Below are 7080 nucleotides of genomic sequence, written 5' to 3' on the forward strand. Positions count from 1 at the left end.
TTATTTTGGGTGTCCACCAGAAGGTACTGAGTTGTAACTAATGGAGGATGAGCACAAAGTCATTTGTGTAAAGGGAATTCTCTGCCCCTTCCTCATTGCAGCACCCAGAGCTTCCAAAAAAAGGCTCTTGTGACATGCTAAAGGTAAAGGGACCCCTGACCATTAGATCCAATCATAGACGACTCTGGGGCTGCGGCGCTCATCTCGCTTTACTGGCCGAGGGAGCCGGCTTCTGGGTCACGTGGCTAGCATGCCTAAGCTGCTTCTGGCGAACCAGAGCAACGCACAGAAACGCCGTTTACCTTCCTGCCAGAGCGGTACTTATTTATCTACTTGCACTTTGATGTGCTTTCGAACTGCTAGGTTGGCAGGAGCAGGGACCGAGCAACGGGAGCTCACCCCATTGCGGGGATTCGAACCACCAACCTATTGATCGGCAGGCCCTAGGCTCTGTGGTTTAGACCACAGAACCACCCGCGTCCCCGTGACATGCTAGAGACCCTTTATCAGAGCTGCATAGGACATTGAAAGTGAAACGGAAATTTGGTTAGAGGTAGTTTATATGGCCCATAATACGTACAATGATCCTCACTGTATATACCTGTTGGCCAAAATAGTTTAAGTTGCTGAAAAATAGAGTCTGTAGACTCATCATAACCTACAAAGCTGGTTTGTAAAATAATTTATCACATTCCTGAGCACCTATAGCATTATTCTTTAAAAAACAAACAAACAGTTTATCATAAATCTTCAAAGAAATATGGTGCTGGGCAATGATGTTCAATATAAACATTATTCTTTACATACAACTAAATCCAATGGCATAATCCAACACAGAGAGTGGTTTCCACTTGTGCAACACCCCAGAGTAGATTTTAAGGGTACACCTAGGACTGCAGGAAGGGGAGGAAAGTGAAGTCTCATTGTGTGAGAAGAAGTCACATAGATAGCATTGGCTAGAACCCCAAGAGTTTAAAACTTCATAGAGGGTCAGCAGAAAGGAACCAAAACCAAATTAAGACCTCATATTTTAATTAAAACGACTTTTTGAGGTCCATACTGTACTATCACAGCCTTGTATAGCTATAGACAATTGTGCCCCACAATTCAGGAACCCCATGAAGCTTCCATGTATTCATTAAGATGCTATGCATGCCAACATCATTATTAGAGAAGATGTGTATGTACAGTCACTCACTATTCACATACAGAGTTTCCTCTCCTATTGTTTTGAGTACAGAATGCTTTAAAGGCAGAGGAACTCTGGTGCACACAGAGCCAATTCAACCCACCGCAGATGGCTGGTGTGGAAAAGTAGTTTTCTGGTGCCGTGGCAGTTTGATATGCTAAGTATATTTTATACTAAGTGACATATACAAATATTATATTTAAAAGAAGTATGCCCATTTACTATTTTTCCAAATTACACACATCTAATTAACCAATCCAGGTTATATCCAGTTGGCTGCCCACACCAATATCAATGCTTCTGCCTTCCTTCACTAGGACCTGGATTAACAATGTCATTACTTATTGAGGTAGGTATTTCTGGATTTAATTATGGCAAAGATTCGAAGAACTACTTTATAGAAACATTCAAAGATTCAGGGACATGCAATGGGATTTTTTTACTTCACTACACCTTCATCAGAAACTACTTTTGAAAGTCTCCTTAATTTTAAAATGTAGTGTGCGTGAGGAACGCTCCCACGGGTGAGTAGAACTTTGTGTGCTGTGCTTTGTAACATAACCTATAGATTTATTAATATATTTGCTTTTTTCTTGTTTTCACTTAAACATTAAGGGCATAACACTTTACACTACTGGGAACATAAATTTAAACGTAACAATATAGGTTCCAACTGATGCAACACATTATTCAAGTTAATTATGAACAACTATAGGTATCAAAAAGTCTAGTCCACTATTCTAAACTTGACTAAAAATACGAAATATAGATCTTTCATTGTAATGAAATGTCCTATTATAGCTTCATATGGAGTTAATGTAATATGCTAGTTACTATCCACTAAAGGAGAGAGAGAGAGAGAGAGAGAGATACAGGTCAGAAACATCTTTAGTATATGTGCAGCAATTCAGAGATTGTTACCTAGTAGGAAAACCAAATCAATTTTCCTACTTTTTCTGATGAGTTGTAAAACAGTAAGAAAAAATATATATCAGTCACAACTAACTTAGCAGAGCACTCACAAAGCAACTGGATGAGTTTCCAAAAATACCCAACCCTGCTGTAATTATGTTGTCAGATTATGCAAAAAACATTTATATACAAAGAACACCAATCTAACAACCTAGATTAAAAGTGAGAAAAAAATCAAATAGTACTTAGACAAAACATGGATAATTTGCACAGTAAGAGGTCTAAACTTTTAAAGCAACAAATAAAAATAACCTTCAATACTTTATATTACAGCCCTATATAGAAAGTGTTGCAAATGTATTTTTATAAATATATTTACTTGTATAAGGCTATAAATCAAAGTAACTGGCTGAATTTGGAGATCACAATGGACCATGGTTTATTGTGACAAGGTGTGGCCCCCCTCTTCTCCTCCTCTGGCATGGTCATGAGACATTCAGATGTTTTCACTTCCATTTCATTAACTGCAGTTTGGCATTATGACTAAACCCAACGTGTGGCTAATCTTAACTATGGTTTGTTTGAAACAAGCCAATTTAAAACCATTGGCAATGAAGCTTGCTTGGTTCAACAAACCGTAATTAAGATTAATCACACTTTAGGATTTGGACATAAAGCTAATCTGTGGGTAATCTAAAATGGAAGCGGACACATTGTTTTCTCACGTGGTTGCAGCAAAGGTAAAGAAAGGAGGGCACAAGAATAAGACTCACTTTTGGTCATTCCTGTCATGATAAATATGGCCTATTCTTCTTTCATGACAGATAAAACCATCAATGGAATGATGGCTGTATTTCTTAAACGGCAAAGTAGTTAGTATGTAAAGCACTTCAAACTGTCTTCAGAACAGATTTGGACACAAATGGTTTGCCAAAACACAGTCTCTGCTAAACAAGGCTTGTATCCAACTAGCTCATTCTTAGTCGATTTTAGTGAGTCTACCCCAGTTATGATTGAAAGTGAATCCTAAGCATGCCTACTAAGAAATGTCCTCCTGAACTCAATAGGATTTACTCCTAAGCAAGTGACGATAGGTTTGGGATACAATTCCCAAATTTTAACTTGAACACCTTCTATTGAATTGTGTTCATACACTGTAATCTTTACTCACTACAAAATATTAATACCTTTGATCTCTTGAAAAATTAATTTGTTAAAATATAAAGTTCATCTTTAATAACAATTTTTATTTTATAAGACATTAACAACACAATTCTCTACTCAGAAATAAGTCCCCTTGATTTAAATGAGAATCTCAGGCATAGAATTGTATACAACTGGTATAGAATTGCAGCCTAATAGTTCCATGCAGAATACTGGTATGAAATCTGAAGAACAATTAAAAAGGACAGAAAGGCTGAAAGTTTCAAGCATCAATCTAAACTAGTATGTCAAAACTTGCATATTCAATTAGCACTTTTCATTGACAGGGAAAGGTTAGAGTTGAGCTATCATTTATACAATACTCTTTTTTAAAAAGACAAAAATGATGTGTTCTTAGTAAAACTGCTTTGTTTACATTCAAATCATTGATTGAACTGTAAAATAGTCACAAAGTATCAATCTATTTGTGCTATAAATTTTTAACAAAGCACTATTAACAATTTGCTTTCCAATTGTAACTAACATTTATTTTATTTTTTAAATACTTACCGTATTTTTCCATCTATAAGATGCCCCCCATGTATAAGACGCCCCTATTTTTGGAGACTCAGATTTAAGAAAATAGGGGAAATGGCCCAAAGTATAAGACGCCCTCTAATTTTTGACATTATTTTTAAGGGGAAAAACCTAGTCTTATACATGGAAAATTGCATCTTTCTATTAATTGCATACACGGAATATTGCATCTTCCTATTAATTATGTCCAAGACAGCAATGAGAGCAGGGCTGAAGCTACAAAGCACATTCAAGCCTGTGGCATTGGTGTAAGACACTACACTGGGCTTGATGTTGTTATCAAATCCAATATATCGAGGATTTATATATTTTTTAAATGCTTGAAACTACATTGTGTTTTAACATAGAGTATTACTCACAACATTATTTATCTTTAGTTCATTTCTATTAACTGAAGGTTAAATAATGAAACAAAATCAGTATCTAGCTATCTGAAGCTATTTTGTAAAATTCCAAGTTCATCACTAGTTTGAAATGTGAGAAAAGTTAATACTTTGGGGGAACATGTTAAACTTTGACCACACAAAGCAGATAAATGTGCAATCTTCTGTTCTACGACAAGGTTTTAGGGGAAAAGAAGTAGGGGTGTGATTGGTGCTCGCTGTTGCAACTGAATGAAGTGTCAATATCCCATGTTTTCAACAACCACAGAGAAATCATTCTAAGATTTCTCAATAGTGAGTCACTTACAAAGGAGCACTAAAAACATATTATATGGAAGTAAATTGTCCCAGTTATTTATAATAATAATATTGTTGTTTTTAATATTAAAATCCTACTTGCTTTTTGTTCAGCAATGGATTTTAGAGAACCACTTCTCCATTTATTTCTTCAAGCAACGATTTGAAATATTTACTACCAGACAGTACCTAATTTTAGGTTTTAAGTGCTTTAACAGCTCTATGAAATATGATCAGCAGCTGCTATATAAAACTATGCCAAATAAACTCACCATATAAAAAAGAAAACCTGCTTTTTAAGAAAGGGTTCATAAGTCTTCATTTTCAAAAGTTAAAATAAAAACCTTTACAAAAAATAATACTCAGATATAAGTGATTGAGCAATCAACCCAACCCCCAAACCAACTTTCCTTTTCAGGAGGCAAAAATCATTACCTGAATATAAGAAGCCCTACAGAAGTCAATATAAGATACATCACTAACATATTACATATTCTGTTGTCCTCTTTCAAGAATATGATAATATTTGAGGACATGACAAATGATAATTTACAGGGTAACATGGTATCAACCCATCAGAAGCAACAAGATGGCGCATTTGATATGTGACTATTTAACTGCAACTACAACAAAATACTGTAGTTATGCATGTTTGCATCTCAAATTTGCATCAATCGCCTAAAAAGATGTTGTGATCCCCAATCCTAAAAAACGTTTATTTGAAAGTAAGTTTCACCGATATCAGGAGAACTACCAAGATTATGTGCTTAGGAATGCAGATTTAAATATGCATCTCTAATGAATTTATGTAATAAATCATTGTGAGCTATACTACTGAGAAACTCAATAATAGTATGGCAGCATGACCTAGAATTCTGTCCATGAGCGCTCTGTCAATTACTGTCAAAACAGGTTTCTATTGCACAGGAACAAAGGGTTCCAAAAACATTGTACCAGATGAAATAAGCATACACTGAATATATGCTAGTATACTTCAAAGCAATAGGGGGAAAAGTATTACATTACTAATTGCACCCATAACACATCTGTAAATATGTGGCTTTTATTTTGTGGCAAGACTTAAAGTTCCATTGCAATATAAACAGAATAGAAGTGCTAGAGATTATTTATATATGAGCTTATTCTTTCAAAGATAGATAATAAAGCACTGAATAAAATTATGTCAAAATAAGTGAGAAAGTTTGTATTCTCGGTGTAATGCAGCGAGAATGAAGTATGGCGATGATATACAAAACCTATGTGCCTTTACTACAGCTTTATTGAGGGAAAGTAAAGCAGTGCTCATAAACCGAAGAAAAGTTGACTTAGAACTCCACAATTTCTTTCTTTAAAAATCTGATCAGAGAGAAGGGAGTATATAGGACACATCAAATTTGAATCAACTTATGATGTACTTTCTTACTCTAATTAACCATATTAACAAGTAAATGTATCAAAAATGTATTTTGATCAAAACACTATCTTCAAAGTAAATTTAATTCCATATTAAAGATATGTGAACTACTAATGGTAATGGGATATTCTCTGCAAACTTCTATTCATGGTGATTGTGGAATAAAAGCAACATACATTTTGTTTTAAAAACTTTGACCACAGGGTAAAATATCAAACAAATGACAATTATGTAAGATTTCAATACCAGTAATTTTCTCACAGGTAGACAAAACCCCATTGTCAATCCCTGAATCTTCACTGGAAAAGCAGCACTTCATACGCCAATGGTTTTTCAATGCATGACAATGAAAATGATGCAAAGGTAAGGCGATCATCAGATTTAAAAAAAGCAGACAATGGAAGTTTGCATGTAGACACATTTTACCAATTCACATTTCCCCACCAATGATTCAACGGCCTCAAGGTAAGAGAAAAAGAACGTTAAAACATCATACCATGCAACCATAAAGCCAAAAGCTATCCTTCAGCTCTTTTATAGCAGATTTTGGGGGTGTCTAATGACAGGCAGAAAGTCAAACTAATGGCCAAAAGCCCACTGGGACGAACACTGAGAATTCTATTACTTCAAGTATGTACATACACACCAGACCTCTCCACGTGGAAGTGGTTTCAGAGCAAAACATAAGCCCCGTTATAGTGATCATTACAGCTAAGTGAAGATCACGATACTCCCTGAGATCAGGAAAGTTCCTTCGCCCCCACCCACCCCCACCAGCACCACATAAACAAAGCAGTAGCTGCTTTGTGTACTTTTAAGCCTACATGCACACACTCGGTTTTTCTGAAAGAGAGCGAAACAAACAAACAAAAAGCCGCTTGAGCTCTGTACCTTTCTACTAGTCTAGAAATCTATCTGTATTTTACGTTTGCGCCAGCCTCAACAGCAACTATATCCTTTAAAACAAAAAACCAACTGCGATGTTGCTTTAAAAAAAAGAACGTAAGACGGAGGCTGGGAAGTCCCAGGCTCTTCAACGGAGCAGAGTAATATATATTCCAGATCCAAGCTTTACAATCCAAGTCCAGGGGAAAGAAAAACAGTTTATGGTCGTTCCCAAAAAGTTGGCATCAATTCCCACCGTT

The 7080-nt window shown here is 35.7% G+C and overlaps 1 protein-coding gene across 13 annotated transcripts in view; it reads right to left on the reverse strand.

Annotated features, from left to right (window-relative positions):
* The window catches only part of EYA4 (EYA transcriptional coactivator and phosphatase 4), a 110852-nt gene that overhangs the window by 102316 nt on the left and 1456 nt on the right, over positions 1-7080 (reverse strand). Inside the window, exon 1 of one of the 13 annotated variants that reach the window (XM_077925973.1) lies at positions 6827-6912. The exons of the other annotated variants lie outside the window; for them this stretch is intronic. The gene's annotated coding sequence lies outside the window, so the exon portion shown is untranslated. Of the gene's footprint in view, positions 1-6826; positions 6913-7080 lie in introns of those variants that run through there. 13 annotated transcript variants of the gene reach the window in all.

This window comes from Podarcis muralis, chromosome 3, assembly GCF_964188315.1.
Source record: "Podarcis muralis chromosome 3, rPodMur119.hap1.1, whole genome shotgun sequence".
NCBI lineage: Eukaryota > Metazoa > Chordata > Lepidosauria > Squamata > Lacertidae > Podarcis > Podarcis muralis.